Genomic DNA, 19567 nt, shown 5'->3' with positions numbered 1-19567 from the left:
TGGTCTTTGAACTCCCATGCTGGGAATGTTATTTCTCAGATCATATTTTAACACTGTGGCTTTGCATTAGAGCAAAAAAAGTAGCTTTGAGGTAGATAGTCCCTTCTGTTATTATGTGGGTGGGAAAGTAAACTTCCTAAATTTGAGGAAGTGAAGGAATCACCTCCACAGCTCATTCTTTCTGTTAAAATACTGTCTCTGTGAAGGCACCAAGTATCCTCGTATGTTTTCTGTTAGGCTTTTAAAGTTGCTGAAGAAGGAGCTTTGGGAGCTCATGTGGAATGTGAAGTGCAGAATTTCATGCAGTTTCCCCATTATTTATATAACCCAAAACCCAGGATCACTGAAACAGACTGCTGCCCAGGCAGCTTGCTTGCTAGGAAATTGACACAGCCCCAAAAGCAAAACTATGATGAAGAAAAGCAGAATCATACCTCCTTTCCAGTGCCACAGAGAAAAGGTGATGTTACTCATTTTCCCTTTTTTTTTTTGTGCTGGTTCAATTTTCCATCTAAAGAATATGATAATACATTTGAATTCTTTGTCATGCCCAGCTACAGTTCTTGGCATATATTTTTCATCTATTGGGAACCCCATAGATGGCTGTAGGTTTCCAGAGCAGCTATCTGCCTTCTCACCAGTATCACAGAATTGTGAGGGCTGGAAGGGACCTCAAGGATCATCTAGTTCCAACCCCTCTGCCATGGGCAGGGACACTTTCCACTAGATCAGGTTGCTCAGCCTGGCCTTAAAAACTCCAGGGATGGGGTTTCCACCACCTCCCTGGGCAACCTGTTCCAGTGTCTCATCACCCTTATGATGAAGAACTTCTTCCTAACATTTAAGCTAAATCTTCCCTCCTCTAGCTTGTATCCAGTCCCTTACCAGCTTTCTTGTAGGCCCTCTTCAGATATTGAAAGGACACAATAAGTTCTCCTTGGATGCATTTCTTCTCCAGACTGACCAACCCCAACTCTCTCAGCCTGAATGCAAGTCATTATACTGCCCTTAATATATTGGAGAAGCCATGGTCATGAATGTATAATTTAGTGGGGATTTTTCTAAAGATTTTTTCCTATGTGACCTTTACTTAAACCCATTCTCTTCTCTTTTCATTCCCTCATTTCATTAAACGTGATTCAGTGAGAAAGAATTTGGTACAAAGTAGTGTGATAGCATTACCATCCAGGATACTAGCTATTTTTAAGATCTGTTATTTCATATTTCACTGCCTCTATCACTTTCCTCTGCCTCGAGCTCTACAAGTTGGTCCTGGTTATATTTGAAAATCATGCACTGGAAATGTGATCTATCTAGCAAATGAACAAACAAGGGAAGGAGAAGTCACAGGAAAATCCACAGAACAAATCCACTTTGCTGTGTCTTCACTTAAGGCTTTTCTTGTGTCATGTGGAAAACTAGGAACCTAAATTCATATTATGGAGTAATGGGATTTGAGGGTGCATCTTCAGTGTCCTGCCATGAATATTTACACTCTCTGTTGCCTGAAGAAAACTGAATGCATCATGGTACAGCTGGCCCCAGCCTTGCACATGTTCACTGCAAGTTTCCAAGAGGGTTGGCAAAGCTCACAGCTCTGTCCTTATTGCCTCCCCTTTAAATAACAGCTTTGCTGTTCAAAAAAGCTTCTCTTGCACAAAGTTTGGTTTGCCTTTTTTTTTTTTGTTTGGTTTGGTTTGGTTTTTTTTTTTTTTTGTTGTTTGGGTTGGAATTTTTTGTTGTTCTGGTTGTTTGTGAGTCGTTTTTGATTTATTTTTTTTAAGAGCTGTTGAAATTTTTGTGTTGTCTACATAGTATTGATTGCTTTGAATTTAAAAATACTAGTGTTAATGGCATATGGGCTAGTGTATTTTGCTTTGCTCATAGGTTGACAGGGTGTCATTTTGTAGTTTGCTTTTCTGTATTAGAATTAGTGTTTTCCAGTGCTTTGTAGCATGTGGCCCTTTCTACAAGACTGAAGACAAGATGCTGTCTGTGAAGCTCTCAGTGCAAGTTACACTGGAAGTCAAAGCAGTAGCACTTAGGCTTTGTTTTCCACAGAAAAAAAAATAGTGTCAGAAGGTTTAGGATTAATAAGGAAAGTATTAAGAAAAGACAGTGGTGGCAACAGGTTGTTTCTCTGGAGAATGTGTTCAGAGGCAAGCCAGTTATGCAGGTTTGGCATACTGAAGGTTTATATCATGGGACAGCAGCTCGCCTTTATAAATCATTGTGATGATAAGGAAAACACACATCCTGTTCCTGAATCCAAAGGAGAAAAGCCTACATTTGTTTTTCTTCTCTAAGCATCTTTCCAGATGCATATTCTTGTGGCTACATAACTTGATTTGGACTCCAACTCATCTCTGTTTTCAAACCTTTGAATTTCTTGGTATTTGAACTCAGAAAATGGTAACAAAACTATACATAATTCATAGAAAGAGGTTAAATAGGGATGAAAAGCAGACCCTCAGAAAAGAAATATATTCAAGCTCTTACATGCAGAGGACAAAGTGATCATTGTTAACTGCTGCTAAGATGTGTCGTGCTTTCAGGATCAGGCTCCTTGAGAACCACCTTTATGTAGACACTAGAAGAGAGGAGGAAGTGCTGTTCTGGAGGCTCATTATCACAAAGCCAGCCTAGATATGAGGTTACTTTATTTCATTTCAACTCTCCTGATTCCATATCAAATCCATGTTTTTTTATCTTGAGTATACTTTTAGGAAAGAGAATTGAAACAATGAGCCTGCATACCTAGAACATCCAAAAGGCTCTGAAAAGCAATGAAGAGGAAAAGCACCACATATTTTTGAGGTTACTCATGCTCCCTTTCTCTTAGACAGCATTTTTTTTTTTCCCCTCTTGGTTATGACTTCTACCACCACCTAACCTCTGTTAGTCCTTCAGCTCTCTGGTATGAAGGAAACTAAATCACAGACACCTTAATTTTGTATGTAGGAATCCCAGCACAATCCTAAGGAGTTGATACAACACTGTCCTAGCAGGCTACACAACCTAGCTCTTGCTTCAATTTTTGCTCCCCAAATCCATCCTCGTTTTGGTATTTTTTTGATACTATAAGCTACGAAGGCTTGCTAAGGCCAGGTACTCCTCAGTGAGAAAAGTTGTGAAGTGATTTGACTCTTTTTTTTTTTTTTTTTTTTTTTAAGAGATCAGGCATTCAGAGGTAAATGCTCTCCTTCTGGTTCTGTGAAGAGCTTTTACATTTCAGTGGCCATACCATTGTAATGAGTGAAACCAACAGACCATCTGGTCCTCTATTTGATCTCTGGTAATGGCCAGTACCAGATGCTTCAGAGGACAGAGCAGCAGAATCCACAGCCGAATAACCAGCCAGCAAGAGAAGGGATTTTTTTTTCAGCTCATGTCAATTAGGGGCTCATTTATGCCCTATAAAGTGAGCATTTTTTCTTTTTTTTTTATTTCTTCTACTTTTTGTTATCCAAAGATCTTAATCTTATAATTGTTCAGTACTATTTTGATCTTGAATTTTGGAAATACTCATGGTGGAAATACTTTTTTTTTTTTTTCCCCTTCCCTCTCCACAGTTTTTCAGGAATTCATTTCACTTTTACAGTGGACAATAAGAGATGATCACAGGGTTTTATGTTTATGATGTAAAGGCAATTTTTGACACAGCATAGATATCCCAGGTAAGTTAGTAAAAATACAATTAATTCACCTTTTGCTCCAGTGGTCAACTTATCCTTCATCTCAGACTTGTTGTTTCACCCCAGTTTGGTGGGAATTTAGTTTTGTACTGATTACAGTAGAAACTGCAAAAATCTTAGCAAATCTTAACACTACAGCTGAATGTATAGGAGGAACCTGCTTGAGTGGGCCTTGTCCTGATGAAGGGCAGACATAGCTCTCTTGGAGGTATTGCTGTACAAACTGTTTAATGCTAATATTCAGATTACAGGTTTTGCTTTAATCAATAGCAACTGTTTTCTCTTTCATGCCAGAATGGTGAACCTTTGTGTCTTGTAGGATGAAATTTGATGCAGTGATTTTTCTCACACCTGGAAGATTCTGCCAGAAGTTTGGGTCAGATTTTCTGTATTACACAGTTGTGGGGGAGAGTCAAAGATGTGCTACTCTGCCTTTCTAACCAGGCTGTGTGTGAATGAGATTCAGTGGTCAGAAACAATGGTGCACTGCTTTTGGCTGGGATAGAGTTGATTTTCTTCAAAGCAGCTCTTATGGTGCTGTGTGTTGGATTTAGCTATTGCTGAGCAGTGCTTGCAGAGCATGAAGGACTTTTCCGTTCCTCACCCCACCAACAAGCAGACAGGGGGTGTGTGCAAGATGTTGGGAGGGGACACACCTGGAACAGTTCACCCTAACTGGCCAAAGAGGTATTCCAATCCATATGACAACATGCTCAGCAATGAAAGCTGGGGGAAGAAGGAAGGAAAGCTGGGGGAAGAAGGAAGGAAAGCTGGGGATGTGTGCACTTAGAGAGCCTGTCTTCCCAAGTAAGTTATGTGTAACAAAAATGGGGTTGGACACATGCCTGCTGAAGGGAAGTACTGAATGAATTCCTTGTTTTGTTTTCCTTGTGTGTGTAGCTTTTGCTCTCCCTGATGAAATATCTTTGTTTTGAACCATGACTTTCTTCCCTTTTGCCCTTCCCCTTCCTTTCCTCAACCATATCCCATCCAGTAGAGTCATGAGCGAGTGGCTCTGTGGGGCTTAGCTCCCTACTGGGGTTAACTTAAAAACTCAAGAACCTTCCCAAACAGCCTGGGTTCACTTTTTGAAAATGACCCAAGGTCCTAACTTTCAGAGGTCTTTCAGAGTCTGTTAGTTTCTCAGATGTTTTGATCTGCTTTTTCTGTGCTTTACGGTTTTCTCTCCTGATTTTGTTATTAAAAAATAGTTTTAGCAGCAAAAAGGATTTTTTTTTTTTTAAATAAGGTTATTTGAGAAAGAGGTTCACAAATCAGATCTGCCATCTAGCCAGGAGTGGATTGCAAAGAATTAATTAATGTATGGAAAGAGCATGCAACAGAACATGATTTCACTTAGAGTGCACAGAACCAGCACATTTATGACAGGGTTGCTTTGCACCTACCTCAGGGAACACAGTATAAAGAATAATCTTATGAGTGGGACCAGAAACAGTGGGAAAAGCTGCACATTATGGAAAGGTACCTGTAAAGTCCTGAAGAGGAATTTTTGTCAAGTGTGTAGGAAAACTAATGAAGTCAAATGTGAAGTCTCACTGCTTCTGCGTGGCAAAGACACGATTGATTTGGCTTCATATAGAGCTGCACATTGCCAATAGATCAAAAATTAATATGCACTCTGGAAAATCTTCAGCCTTTTGGAGAGGCTTAATGTGCTGTATACTGTGCTGGTATGGATGCAAATTTGGCAAGTTTGAGGGGCTTGTGGTGTCCAAGTGAAGAACAGGTTAGATCTTAATTAAACCTGCAAATGCTACATTTGATGGCTGATTTACAAGGTGGTTTATAGGTACAGTTCTTTCAAATCCTGCATATTGTGGATAATTCAGTGTATCTGTCATCTGGTAACACAGAAATGCTAATGGAGTTGGTTATTTTCCTCTTTGCTAAGGACAAATTTATCCTTGTTTGCAGCTCAGTTTGGTGAAAATGTATTAACAGCTTCTAGAAATCACTGCAAGCAGTGGAGTGGGGGCAGAAATGAGGAAAAAATAACCTCTGTCCAGTGTGAATATTTACCGTGGCATGAAAAGACAATTGATTCTCATCCTGATTAACAGCAAGAAATCCTACCACAGCAAGAAAGCCAGTGACAAATTGGCACATGGAAGGGAACTGCATGAAAGGAATAGGTTTTCAATATAAGCATAATCTAAAGCATGGCCTCAAGTCACCAGATGGCTCAAGGGATTAGCAATGCTATATAGTCTTTTCACCTTTCTCCTCTGTCCCCTCCCCTTCAAGCAACAGGTTCAAATGTTCAAGTAGGAAACATAAGCATCCAGACAGACACAGCTTAAAGGGTCTTTATACACATCAGGCAGCATGGTAAGAGCTGTCATTATCTAGTAGTGTTATCTCTGTGAGAAGAATTATGTGCTGGGGATGTGTGAATATTTCTTTGTTGATGAAAAAGTAAAACATTCGTTTGGGTTAAACCGCGAGCTTCCTTTTGAAAAGTTTCTGTTATTTTTCAGGCCCTTTCAAAAGGCATCCTTATGTATATGCTGGTTTTGTCAGTTTTGAAAGAAACACCATTCTGAAATGAAAGCAGTGCAGTTACAGGACTGTTACAAGCCTCACAGTTTTTTTTACTCCAATTAGAAGGAGAGGCTTAGATGTAAACCATAAATCTGTGAACTGGCAGAAGGGATCTGATGCTTAATGTTTAGTACAGAGAGTGTTCCCTCCCTTGCTGAAGTTTGCTGCTGGTCATATTATTTTTTTAGGGGAACACATGCATATGCCATAAAAGTATGATCATGACTCAGTGAAAATCCTTTAAGAAATCTTAGTTGACTACAAGCCACTTAAGCCAACTTTTGAAGTCACCATATGAGGAAATGTGAGGTAAAAGGTTGAGATGTTTTCCCCTATATCCACGGTGATTGCTTAGTAGATAAATAAGGGACTTTAATCCTTGACATGAGGGCTATAGGCTGTGGTCCAACAGCATGAAAACCAATAACCAATCATATCCTACGCTTAAATTAACAGTACTGATTATAGTTTAATAAAATATTGCAGAAAGGGGGGGGGGGGGAACAAAAAGTCAAGGCAAAAAGACCAGTGTCTCTGTATGACTGTAAGCCAGAATACTGCTCCATTTTTAAGTGCATGGCACCTCTTTAATTCAAATAGTATATATATATATATATATATAGCTTGAATTTTAAACTGGTCATGCACTGCTGACTTTTAGCTATAGACTTAAATGACTCTCTCTCTTTTCTTCCATAGAAGTAACATTTTATCTGCAAGATAAATACAGAAGAAGAAGAAAAACTAGTTGAGCTTAATGACCTGATTTTACGTTAGAGCTCTGATGAAACTCTGGTTTTCTCCTTTTGCTCAGTTACTTGCCTTCTGATGCCTATTTTTGTAGGCAGCTGCAATACAATGCATGATTTAAACTTCAGATGCTAAAATATTTATTTTCTTATATGTTCAGGCAAGCTCTTACTGTTCTATCAAATTTTCTTTCATAAATCCTGACCTTTCAAGGTAATGTCTTGGCCCCACTGATGTTACTGGCAAGGCTTTTTTTGGACTTGAGGAGAAGAAAGGTGATTGTGGCAAGGCTGTAGTGCTCTTGGGGAACTCTTATATTCAGATGAGATTCGTATTGCCTGTGATTTCACTCTGTGTGGGTTTTTTTGTCTGACCTAGTACATGCTGGTTTTCTCCTGAATGGTGTCTCAGATAGCAGTACTTATTCACCAGTTGTGCTGTGATGTTTTGGTACAGCAGCACCTGTGAAGGACAAAGATTGCGAGGTAGATCTGTGTTGACTGTATTAAGTCACAAATTAATATAGTTCAGTTTCTGGCTTGGTGCTATTCATTGCCCTGTTTCCTTATTTTCAATGATGAAGGTCGTGTGGTTGCAGATTATGGAGCAGACAAACATTTGTTTCAAATAGGCACAGTCTGGCAAATTTCTACAACCCTAAGGCACTGTAACAGTCTCTCCTTACTCAACCATGGAGTGAATTCTCTAGAATCAAGGAGTTTGTCCTTTCTTGTACTATACAGGAATGTGAAGAATGAAAAAAAGGAGTTATCTCTGTCCTTTGCCCTTTTATATTTAGGCCACCCCATTTATACTTAAAAAAAAAAAGTGAGAGAGAAAAGAAGAGAAAAAAAAACAGAGTAGAGAACACTTAAAAACAGCCCCTGGTTCTGCCAGGACCTTTCAATAAATGGTTGCTTTGTACATAAAGAAATTGTTAACATGTCTTCACGGAGGAGGAAACTCAAAACAATGTGACAGACATCACTGAGCAAGTTCAATACTGAATAGGCAAATTTTTACTCAGATCCTCTTACTTATAGGGTGATAACATAATCATGATAATGAATGAACCTAGAAGAATAATATCAGGAAAATAAATAACACAGTGTTAGCTAATGTTGAACACAGTTTGGCAGCTGGAAGCAGGGAAGTACAGACTGAACTGCATGTTCAACAAGGTGTGCACAATAAATTGCCAAGTGCTACACAAGTTCACAGCAATTCACCTGAGAATAAGAGTTCATATCTCAGTAATCTTCTCCTGAGTCTCCTCTTCAGGTCTTTCACATTGTACCTCTATCTCATTTTGTGTCATTTAATACTTCATAAGTACCAGACTATCTTGTTTATTTCTTTAGCAACTTCTCTTTGTAATTTCCCTTGGAACTTGTGGAATACTTTTCTGTATTATGTGTACAGTGTGTTGTGATGCCATCACATCAGCTACAACATGAATTTCAGCACACTTGCAGACTTAGCAGTTTTACGGTACAATTACTGTGATGGCTTTGGCAGACATATGAGCCTGCATTTCTTAGTCAGGCAAAACTTCTACAAGTTCATTGAATAGTGTTAATCAGTGGAGACAAATCATGCTGACATTGAACTCGCGAAGTTTGCTTTATGTTTATATATTGCTGAGATCTGTCAGCCACAGGCTTGGGGTCTCTCAGCATCTCCTGCTTTCTCTGGTTATCATGGGTTTCCTCTGACTCTGAAGGGCATAGTGCTATCAGTTGAAGTTTTGATTCAGATTAAAATGTGGAATTGTGTCTTCATCCACTTAAAATTCCTCCAGTACGTTAGTTCCTGTGAAGTATCTGCTGTGCAAAGTGATATTTAGTCTGAAAGCTGAAAAACTGGTAGCTAAACAGATTGAAATTTATTGTGGTCAGAGTATTTCTACGTGAACTCTTTAGTTAAGTGCAGAATGTAAAGCTGTGGACTCTGAACACAGTTGTATGAAAGGTAGAAATTCTTTTTGATAAAATATACTTTCCAGACCTTCTCTGAGTGCTGTCAGTGTTGTTTCAAAAATATTTGAGCCATAAAATTATTTTTACAGGGAAAAACTCCTTAAAAGCATCTGTAACTGAAACACTAAGTGCAAAATTCCTCCTCCCCCAAGTTCAGAGTCAATACCCTACATGCTAGACTTATTTTGAAACCGAGTAGTTTGGGACAGTTTTACAGATTACAATAAAATCCAAACCAGACTATAGAAATGTGCAAACGTTATTGTTAGTCACTCTTTCAGCTCTAGTCTCATAAAATAAATTTGAAACCACAGATTTCCAGCAGAAAAGCTTTCAGAGGGCTTGCCATTCAGGGCCATGTAGGATAAAATGGAGGTGGGAGGACCACCCTTTTCAGAGGTGGGTGCAGGCCATGTAAACAGATGTGGCTGGGCTGAATGGGGGACCCTGAATGGTGCCATTGTTCCTCTCTCTCCTGGCTTCCCTCCCGCCCAGCAGGGACCCGGCACAAGTCGGGCTCGCAGATGAGAGTTTAAACTTTGCCTGTTACAATTTAAGAAACCCCGGACTGCACTGAAGTGTTATTGAGTCTACCAAATATCACCAGCTCTAGTTTACGTCCCCAGAGCCATTTCAGAGGCATTCCTGAGCAACCTTTACAACAGGATTTTCCCAGTACATGGCAGAATTACTTTTAAAATGACATCAGCAAAGCGATTCCCAGTGGAACTGTAAAATTTCTTGATTAATTATAGTTTGTTTTTGAAACTAACTCTTTTTCAGTTGTCTGTGATTCATGATAAGCCTATAAATAGTATCTTCCATATATTTATTTATTTATTTATTTATTATGCATACGTAACACTGCCCAATAGCTTTACATCAAGCACATTCCAAGAAAGAAAACTTGGGAGATACTATAAACATATTTCTGTAGGATGGTATATACCATGCATCCAATAAAATCTTCTAAACCAAATGTAGGGACATGATTCAACAGTGTTGATAGCAGTTGATCTGGAAAGTTCCATGCCACTGCTGTGTTACTGCATACATGTTCCTGGATGTATTTCATAGGGGGACTGCTATTGTGGAATACTTGTAAAGGTCGTCTATACCAGCATTTGGAAGCTTGCCCAGGTTCTTTTAAATAACCCCAGGGACACAAAGTTTTGTGATTTCTGAGGCCTTTCTGGGGAAGAGACAGCTAAAGCAAATGCAGTTGTAATTGAACAGTTTAACTAGTGCTTTGTTTTACAGAAATGAAGCAGAGCTGTTCCCTCCATTTAAGTTCAGTAACAAAATTATTCATGAAATGGGTGCTGTTGCGTTCTGGCTGCAGGAGAGTGATGGGTTCTCCTCTTCCCTAGCAGTAACAAAAGTTTGTAATAGGTTTATTACAGATGTCTACGTTCTATCATTTTCTTAACTTTGTGTACAAAGGTCATGAATGTATTTTGTAGACGTTTCTCTTGGACTGAAGCATGCCAAACATTGCTAAGGCAGGGAAAGAGGGAGGGGGAGGAGGGTGAAGGAATGTACATTTTATAAGTGCCAGTTTGTATTTCTCTCATGTTCAAAAATTACCTGTGCTCACAGACCTACATGCACACATGATAACTGGTCTAGTTCATTTTCCAGCCTCTCAGTCTTTTGTTTGTATCAACAGCGGCTTTAGAAAGTTGAGAAAGCCAAATAGAGCCAGCAGTGTGCTTTAAACAGTGTTTTAGGGTTGCCCTGCAAGTGTTCAGTTCGCAGTTCTGCTGCAAATCTGCTGCTACAGGCAATGTGCAGGAGTGTGCACCATCCCTTTTTTGAGGGGGCAGGAGCTGCTTACTTATTTTCTTTTAGCAGTGGTATTCTATCTCAAAAACAGTGATAAGGAGTAAACAAGACGGCTTGATTTAATTTCTTGTTCTGCCACATACTCTGACTCTGTGTCTCATGTCATTAATAGATCTAATAGGATTTTGGCATGAAACCTAAGAGGGGGAGAGAGGAAGGGATGAGCTGCGGAGAGCTGCTGCTTTTCTCAACTCGAAAGCAATGTCAGGCCTATCAGCCTTCTCTTTAGTCCTCCCTGACAGAGCTTGGAGGCATTTCTCTATACATGAATGTGCCTCATGCATTCATGAGGCTTTTTGACACCACAGCCTCTTTTGTTACGAGATAGATCACAACTCTCCCCTTCTCCCAGCTGCCATATGGTGCAGTGGAAAGAGGCTTTCAAAGCGAAAGCAGGACTGAGGGACCAAGGCAGAGAGAAGAAAGGAATCGAACTGAGGCAGATGAAATTGATTTATTTTCAGAGCAAAAGGGGCAAGTGACTACGACTGGTGGAGAAAGGGGGGGGGGGGGATGCCTTGGAATATGAAACCATCTCCAGAGCAGGCGAGCAGGCTGTTGGGATGACAGCCATGCTGTGCTTCTTCTCCAGGCACAGCGCTTGAAAATAAGCATACACATTTTTGTTATCTTAGCAATGCTATCTGAGAAAGACTTATAGCCCCAGTGCCTCAGCACTGGACCCCAGCAACCTCATTTCAGCTTGAGATTTCACTTTTTTTTTTTTTTTTTTTTTTTTGGGGGGGGGGGGGGGGGGGGGAGAGAACAAAATCTCTCTGCCCTGCTGTGTGTGTAACTGTCAAGTCTTAGTTTGACAATATCAGAAGTTTCAAAAAAATATTTGTCTCCAGCACAACCCTTTAAGAAGAACTGTTAAAAGGAAAATATCAGATGATACATTCTCTGTTCAGGGAGTAAAAAAACACTACAATCAATTGAGTTTGTTTAGACTTACAGGTCATTACCTTATTTTACCAGGGCCACCTACTCGATTAGAAAAAAATGTTAAAACCAAGTCAAATTTATTTCTTGTTGTTTTTCATGTCTTATGCTTCATTTGGCTTCAGAAGGAAGCCTGTTTCACATCTATGTGCAGACAGTCTGACTTCCAGATTTAATGGCAAATGTTGCAACTTGAAAAGACAAAAAAAGGTGGAAAACTACACATATGGGTCTTAATTAAAGGAGTTTCTTCTGGAGATTAGTTTAATTTTGTGACAATATTGGACTTTAATCCCGATGTCAATGTAGATCTGAAAAATGTGTATAAGGACAAACTTCTCAACTCCGTTCAGGAAACATTCTGATAAATCTAGACCTTATTCTGATCAGTTTAGACCTTATTCCCAGAAAAGAAAATTTAATTTGTGTAGCTATTTCCAGACATCTTTTGGACTGAATTAAATTGTGAAGAATGTATAAGAAAGGAATCAACAGCATTACTTAGAATCTTGAAAGGTTTTCTTTTAAATTTGTTTGGTGGTGTTTTCTGTACCTTGAACTGCTCCAAGAGACTTACAAGAATTGTAGAGTAAGGGACATGTGAGAGGGCTGGGGAGATCAAAGATAAGGAAGGAAGGGAGGATACCTGGACAGAAGAAGCAATGAGAGGGATATGGTACAAGTTTGAAAAATGGTGATTGGCATGGTAGCTTGGGTGTCAATGATTCACTATTTCTCAATGAAAGGACTGGAAGACACCCAAGACCAATTTAATGTAAAAGTCTTGAAATAAATCAAGGAAGTCCTTTCTTCACACTATGCATAATTAAATTGAAGCTTTCATTGCTGCAGAAAGTTCTGAAGGCTGGAAATATAGATGGACTTAAACAGATTGAAATACTAATTTTGAAAAGCATAAAGCTGGTATCACAGTGGTTTGGATGCCATTTGTAGCTCAGGAAGTTCAAGAAATGGCACATTTTGGGGAGCTGGAACAATATGCTAGAAGAAACAATTAATTTCTAAATTTAATCTATCTTCTTGCCTCTTCTACTGACCACTGTAAAAACACAAATGTACACTCAACTAAATCTATTATCTGCCCTAGCATAGCTATTTTTATTTTTTTGTTATAAAGTATTTATTAATTCCAGTAAACTGGGCTCTCATCTTACTCCATTTATCCTGCCAGGTGCCATTCATATATTTACTTCTGTAGCTCACTTTTGAGGCTTAACTGGAAGGAAGATATTTGGGAGAGACATCAGACAAGAATAACTAGCTCAAAGGGGATACTCCAGTTCACTTTGTGTAAGACAGGAGTGGGGAGCTCAGATGACAACTGAAAGAAGTTGAATTTACTCAAACTGAAATATTGTTTTTCTGAAGAGTCAAGTATTTGGCTTGGATTTGAATCAAGATGATTTTTATATCAGACAAATGAGTTTTGAATCAAAAAATTACAGACTTTGTTACAGAAAAAAAGTTTTGTCTGACAATTGGATTTTCCATTTTCCCAAATGCTCTGCTTAGGCTGTTTTATTGATCACTGTTGAATGGCTTTCTCTAGGAGCACAAAACAGTAACCAGGGTTACTAATCATCTAAAGATGATTCTCACCCTTCACTTCTGAAACAGCATTCCATATGTTTGTCTTGTTTCAACCTGGAGGTGGATCTTCCCTGTCAAGGTTTAGGACCATATGGTGGAATTGACAAAGGAGGAAAGCAGTCGAAGGAAGAATGGGAGGCAGAGTCCTTTGAAAAACCAGAAGCAGCAGCCAGGGCACTAGAGTAAAGCTGGGTGCCTGTGAGGGACAAGGGCTTCTGCTGTCAGTGCTCACTCACTAAGGAGCTGCTCTCCCCACAGATACATTTCTGTGCCCTTAGCTAATGCTGTTGCTCTGGGAGCTGATGTGACTACCCTGTGGTTTCCATTTCTCCCAAAAGAGAATCAAATCCCTTTCACACATACAGAACACATATTACATACGGTCTAATTGCAATGTTGCTCCCTGTTTGAGGGACGAAGGGAAAAAAAAGCCCCAAGAGCTTTGCTGAAGAGTTGGCAGTTAGCATTGGTAGGTTCTCAATATGCTGGCAGTGCCTGGTGAAGCACAGTCCCAGCTGCTGACCCTCTCATCCATTCCTCTCTCTGTCTTTGAGCATTGTCAGCCTGCAACAGCTGAGGAGAAAGATGGAACAACAACAACAAAAAAAAAAAAAACAAGACCACTTTAAAATGTGCCATGCTCCTCGGAAGAACTGTTGGGACAGATCACATCAGTCCACCAGAACTCTGTGATACTTGGTGTAGTGAAACAAGGTTGTTCTTTCACCCTATTCACTGATCAGAGGAGATGGAAAAGTGCCAATCTGAATTCCTTTGGCTTGCATTCAGCAATGCCTTTGAGTAAGAGTCAGCAAAGCTTGTTTTAAGTTAATGATTGTGCTACACGCAGTCCTCATGGAGAACATGTGCAAGGGATCATGTTCCCCTTTTTGTGCATATGTCAGCCCTTGAGAAAAGTAGAGTGAGATGAATAAAAGCACTTCATCAAGATTATTCCTGAGAATTTTCCACTGACTCATCCAAGTTTCATATCTTTCAGACTTTAAATGATTTATGTAGTCGTGTTTTGCCTCTTGCAAATAAATGCATGTGCAGATGAATGAAGGAAAGGAAAATAATATTTTTGTGAGTTGGTGGTGGTCACAAAAGGATTATTGTGTTACTTGTTTGTTGTAGAATTTTTTCTCTTTATTTGTCCATGCTAGGAATAACTCATACTGTGAAGTGAAAAGACTCTGCAGTCACTAAATCGCCTTAAAAAATGCCACTGCCTTTTGAGAAAAGTAGCATTTGGGCTAAATTCTGACCCCACATTATAAATCACTCTTAGTCACAAGCACATTTATTCAGTAGTCTCCTTCTTTTGCTAGTTCTTTGTTTCTCTTTTATTATGATTGTGGTTGTTGTTGCTATCATAAGAAAGGAAGATGTGCTCTGCAGAGGCAGACGACTGACCTATCTATCTCAGGACCATTTCTTAGAAGTGCCATAGGGAAGGATATGTGAGCAGTTCAGTCTCCTGAGCTCTGTGACATCCAGAACTGTGGTGCTAGATGTATTAGGGCTACACAGGGATGTCCCTTTTCAGTCCAATTCATGATCTGTTGACCATGCATTGGTCTAATCCTTAACCTGCTGATACCTCTAGACAAGAAATTTGGACGCTCTAAATAACAATTAATGTGAAAGACAGCATTCTTATAATGGTTAAACCAATGCTTTAAAATGCAAGGGAAACAATTAATAAAACACACCATTTAAAGCATTTAAAATGTTTTCTACAGTCACAGAGTGCAACCAAGTACCTCTTAATTTACACATAAGATTTAAACTGACTGTAGCATAATTTGTCATATTCAGATAGACTTGCAACTTATTTTAAAATGTAGCTTCTGTAGCTATGAGATTAAGCCTGTCAAGAATGCCAATTAGGCTAAAACAATCTTAAAATCAATGTGAGTTGAACTGAAGAGAGAAGAAGTACTTGGCACCTTGCTGTATTCTCTCTTGTTTATGCAGTACTGTACGGTCAAGAATCTTGACTCAGAAGTGAAGTGAAATATTTTTCACCAGGTCAAGCAAAATATTTAACAATTTGATCCTCATGAGGACTCAGCCTCAGTGTAGATCAGAAGCATGGAAACATATGATAGTTCCTTTTGAGAGATGTCTTAGTTTCTCTTTGGGCTACCTGGTTGTCAAGTGGCAGGGCTGGGCCAGCCACCAGAGTGACAGGTGCTCTTCGTTAAAGCTGCCTAATTCTTGAAGGGTAGAAGGAGCTAGATACTCAGTGCTTCAAAGCTTAACACAGAACATTTTGGCAGCCCCCCTGCAATATTTCTGGTACATCTTGCTTGTAAATCTCTGTTCCAAACCTATGCCAGCTCTGCTGCATGTTGGGTACTTTTGCCCAGTTTTTCAGAAAGAGTTGTTAAAGCATCAACTATAGCTCGCTTCAGGTACCACAGTGACAGAGGGGCCCTGAGGCCATAAGATCAGAACTAATGTTTATCACTGCATAAGGATATGACATCCATCTTGATTTTCACTGAACACAGGCTTTTGGAAAATCATTTGAGAGGACGTTAGACAAGAACTGCTTTACTCAGACATCTCGGCTCATGACTCTGGGTAGCACAGAAGTGCCAAAACACATTGGTTTGCAGTTGGTATTCATGCAGAGTTTTGACAATGAGGGCATTATCATATCAGATTTATTCAAGTATCATAATCAGGTACCTCTTCACTTACAAAAAATTATGTCCTATGAATAAGTGTAATGATGGTAAGATTTCACATGGGATATTTCTAGCCAGATATCTGTATTTGATAGTTAAACCTAATGTGATGTATTTACAGGCTGTGGTAATTATTGTTACACTTTCTTTGTTTTTCAGGGGATGTAACTGACAACACTTACTGTACATTGACTGTCCTGCAGCCTTCAGGTAGGTCCTTGCTATCATTTCACAACTGGAACCATTCTTGGGGCCTGCCTACCATAAGGAGATTTGGAGGGGGGAAGTTTCTCATTGATAACACTCAGGAAGGACTAAACAACTAGATAAATGAGTAGTTGTCTAGTCCTTCTTGAATAGAAGTTATCAGAGAAACCTTTGAAAGCTCTGACTAATGGTACTAAAACCTTACATTTAGAGACACATACATAAGAAAGTTGCAAGTTGATTTTATATTGCATGGAAGATTTTATGGAGCACTTAATGTAGCCCCTATCACTACATATTCTCCTCTTCATTTCAGCAGCATTAAATCAGCAAGACTGCAGCTAATAGCTCAGATACCATCTAACTAAACTAACACAGTAAATTCCTGGGAGATCAATATGCCAGGACTTGACACTAGCTAATCATGTGGTTTTCAGAGAAGCATCTTTTTTCATTTCATACTCAAAATTTCCAGTAAGATGTAGCCAACTTATAGGTATAGCAAAAAATTGCTTGAACTAGCACTGTTACGAAACTACTGCTTTTAAGGGCTGAGTAGAACTCTGCCATCCAATTAAAACAAATTGTTTTAATTTTAAATATCATTAATCTGTGTTAGTAATGAAAATAGATCAATAGAATATAAGCTGAGTGCTCAAAGCATCTTAGAGATTCTTTCAACTCATGAGGGAAATCAAGCATTCCTGTGGCAAAGTTGTAATTCTTGGGTCAGGGCACAACCAGAAGTGAGTAACATAGGTTATAGTTGGTTTTGAAGCAAAAGAAATCAGTAGAAATTGTGATGCTTAAAAATGGCTTAACATTCAGGGAACAAGTCAGTCTTAAAAATATCTATTCTTTTCTTTTTTTTCTTTAAGTCACTATGTAGAACTGGCATTAGATGGGGTGATTCTAGGCAATCACTTTAAATCAAGCATATTTTGTACCATATGAAGAAAGAAGCATGATGTATGCCCTGCATCTCCTCTGCACACAAATTGCTGTGAATCAAAGCCTTGATTGATACTCTTGCTGAAGAGTAGCCTTCAACAATCCAAATAAGTTCAGAGTTGTGATACCTCATTTATGTCCTTTTTCATTTTGTCCTTGTGTTTATGTTAGCTCACATCTACCTGAAGTTGCAAAGACTTTTTCTGTTATTATATTCTTTACATATTCTATTTTCTTGAGGGATCCTAAGAATTCCTGTTTTCACTTACAGCATCAAAATCTTTCCAAGTAATTCAATAGTAGTGAGCCCACAACAGATAGATTGTGAAATACAAATTCAATAGTAGTGAACCCACAATATATAGATTGTGAAATGCATGCCATATATGTAGATGACTGCACGTAGACTATTTCTACAACTTTAGAAGTTGTATGTGCTATCAATGTCTGGGAACTTTTTAAGATAACAGCATTTTATCTGCCATCAAATTGTCAACCAAGTCACAAGGGTCAAGATTTTCTCAGATTATTGTAGGTTGTCCAACCCTGTTTAAAAATGCACATGCAGGAAGTTAACAGCTCCTAAAGACTTAGTGATTTTTACTGATTTCAGTGTGATACATGCATTCAGAGATATTTACATTTCCAGAGATAGCAGCATTCTAAGAGCTGTGTACTGTGTAGCCTGTAAAGGAAGGAAACTGGGAGCTGTGTTTCCGAACCACTTTCTTTCACTGGAAACTCCTGGATTGTCAGCAACTTGTGTTGAGAAGCAGCCTCTCAGTCAACTTTACTTACTGAAGTTACACAATTTTGCCACACACAAGCTTCCATAACCACTGCAGTTTTGCACATCGCTAAAAAAAAAAAAAAAAAAAAGGGCAAAAACAAACAAAAAAACCCCAAAACAATAAAAGAAAAAGGAAAATATCTGTGTTCCTTACACCTGGAAATGCCCACTGCTGTTACCCACAGAACCCTTCAAGGAAACTGGCTGGCACTGGTTTTGGCCATGGCATTGCACATGCTGAGATATGTGGTGTCCTAAACTGTGTAGGTTGTGAAGGAAAAAAAGAAGTCTTGGCTCCTTTTCATGCTTAATGCCCAGTAAATGTTAATGAATTATATAATTACTTTGTGTCCAGTTTCATTAGTCATTCTGCTCTCTGAATCATATACTATTGATTTCTTATAAGCTAGAAGCATAACTTGTTCAGCAGCCAAAGGTTTGCTACTAAAGATTTTTAACTTTGTGCCAGAAGGCTTCTGCTAAATTCTGGAAAAAAAACCAAACAAACCAAAACAATCCAAACCCAGCCCTACATAGAGGTTTAACCTTAAACACAAGTCTTCTCATTTTATTCCAAAGTCAAGCACAGGTCAGTGGCATACATTTCTGCAGTCCTGACAGATGCAGTAGGTGATTCCTTAAACAAACACAAGCCTAAGTAGAGGCAATATTTGCACAGATAGCTATCAAGTCAAACAAAATAAGCCCCTATTTCATTACTGAACGCTGTGCAATAAGCACAGCCAGCCTCTCAACAGAAACACATTTCTTCTGGTATTTCAGCCCTCAAACATTTTGAAGGATCCCCGTGGCCAAATAAAGTAAGTTGAAAAACCATGTGTAAGGCGAAACAGGATATTACTCTGCTCGTCACTTTCATGGGGTCACATGCCTTCTAATGCTGAAGCTGGATCATACAGCACTTGAGTCACACAATAAGTAAGCAAACACTGACCCTGCTCCTTCCTCCCTGACCCTCGGAGGAACAGTGGAAAGAGCAAAAGACAAGGAAAAAAAAGACAACGTTTGCTAGGATTTAGCTTCTGGCAAGAGACACTATAAGGAATTCACTTCCTGGCAAATAATTTACATGTCCCTCCTACTCCTTTCTTTTCTCCCACCCTTCCCCCCTATTCCCCCTCCAAGCTTTCTTCTTGCTCCACAGCATTTGCCACAGCTTCCTGCTGTATGTTTGCTTTCTATTTTCATATCCATGGGAAAGGAATCTGCTCTAGCACAAGGCTTCTGTCCTGCCTGTGCTCCTGCCATCTGCCTCTGCCACCTTCAGCTTAGGCCACAGGTATTTGGACTTCACCAAGTGATGGTGAAGTATTGAGCGAGGGACAGTCATTAAATTTTAGCAGAGTCAGCTGGAGAAATCTCCTCTTCTTTTTGAGGCTTTTGCTTTCTGCTCTCAAGCTCCAGACAAAATAAAATAATTCTCAATTTTAAATATTTAATCTAAATCCTGGTTTAGAGTTTTATTTTGGGGAAGAGACGGTCATGTCCCTCTTGCTCATTAAAGGGCTCTCTGTT

Source organism: Indicator indicator, chromosome 25, assembly GCF_027791375.1.
Source record: "Indicator indicator isolate 239-I01 chromosome 25, UM_Iind_1.1, whole genome shotgun sequence".
Taxonomy (NCBI): domain Eukaryota; kingdom Metazoa; phylum Chordata; class Aves; order Piciformes; family Indicatoridae; genus Indicator; species Indicator indicator.
This window is presented reverse-complemented; position numbering follows the sequence as displayed.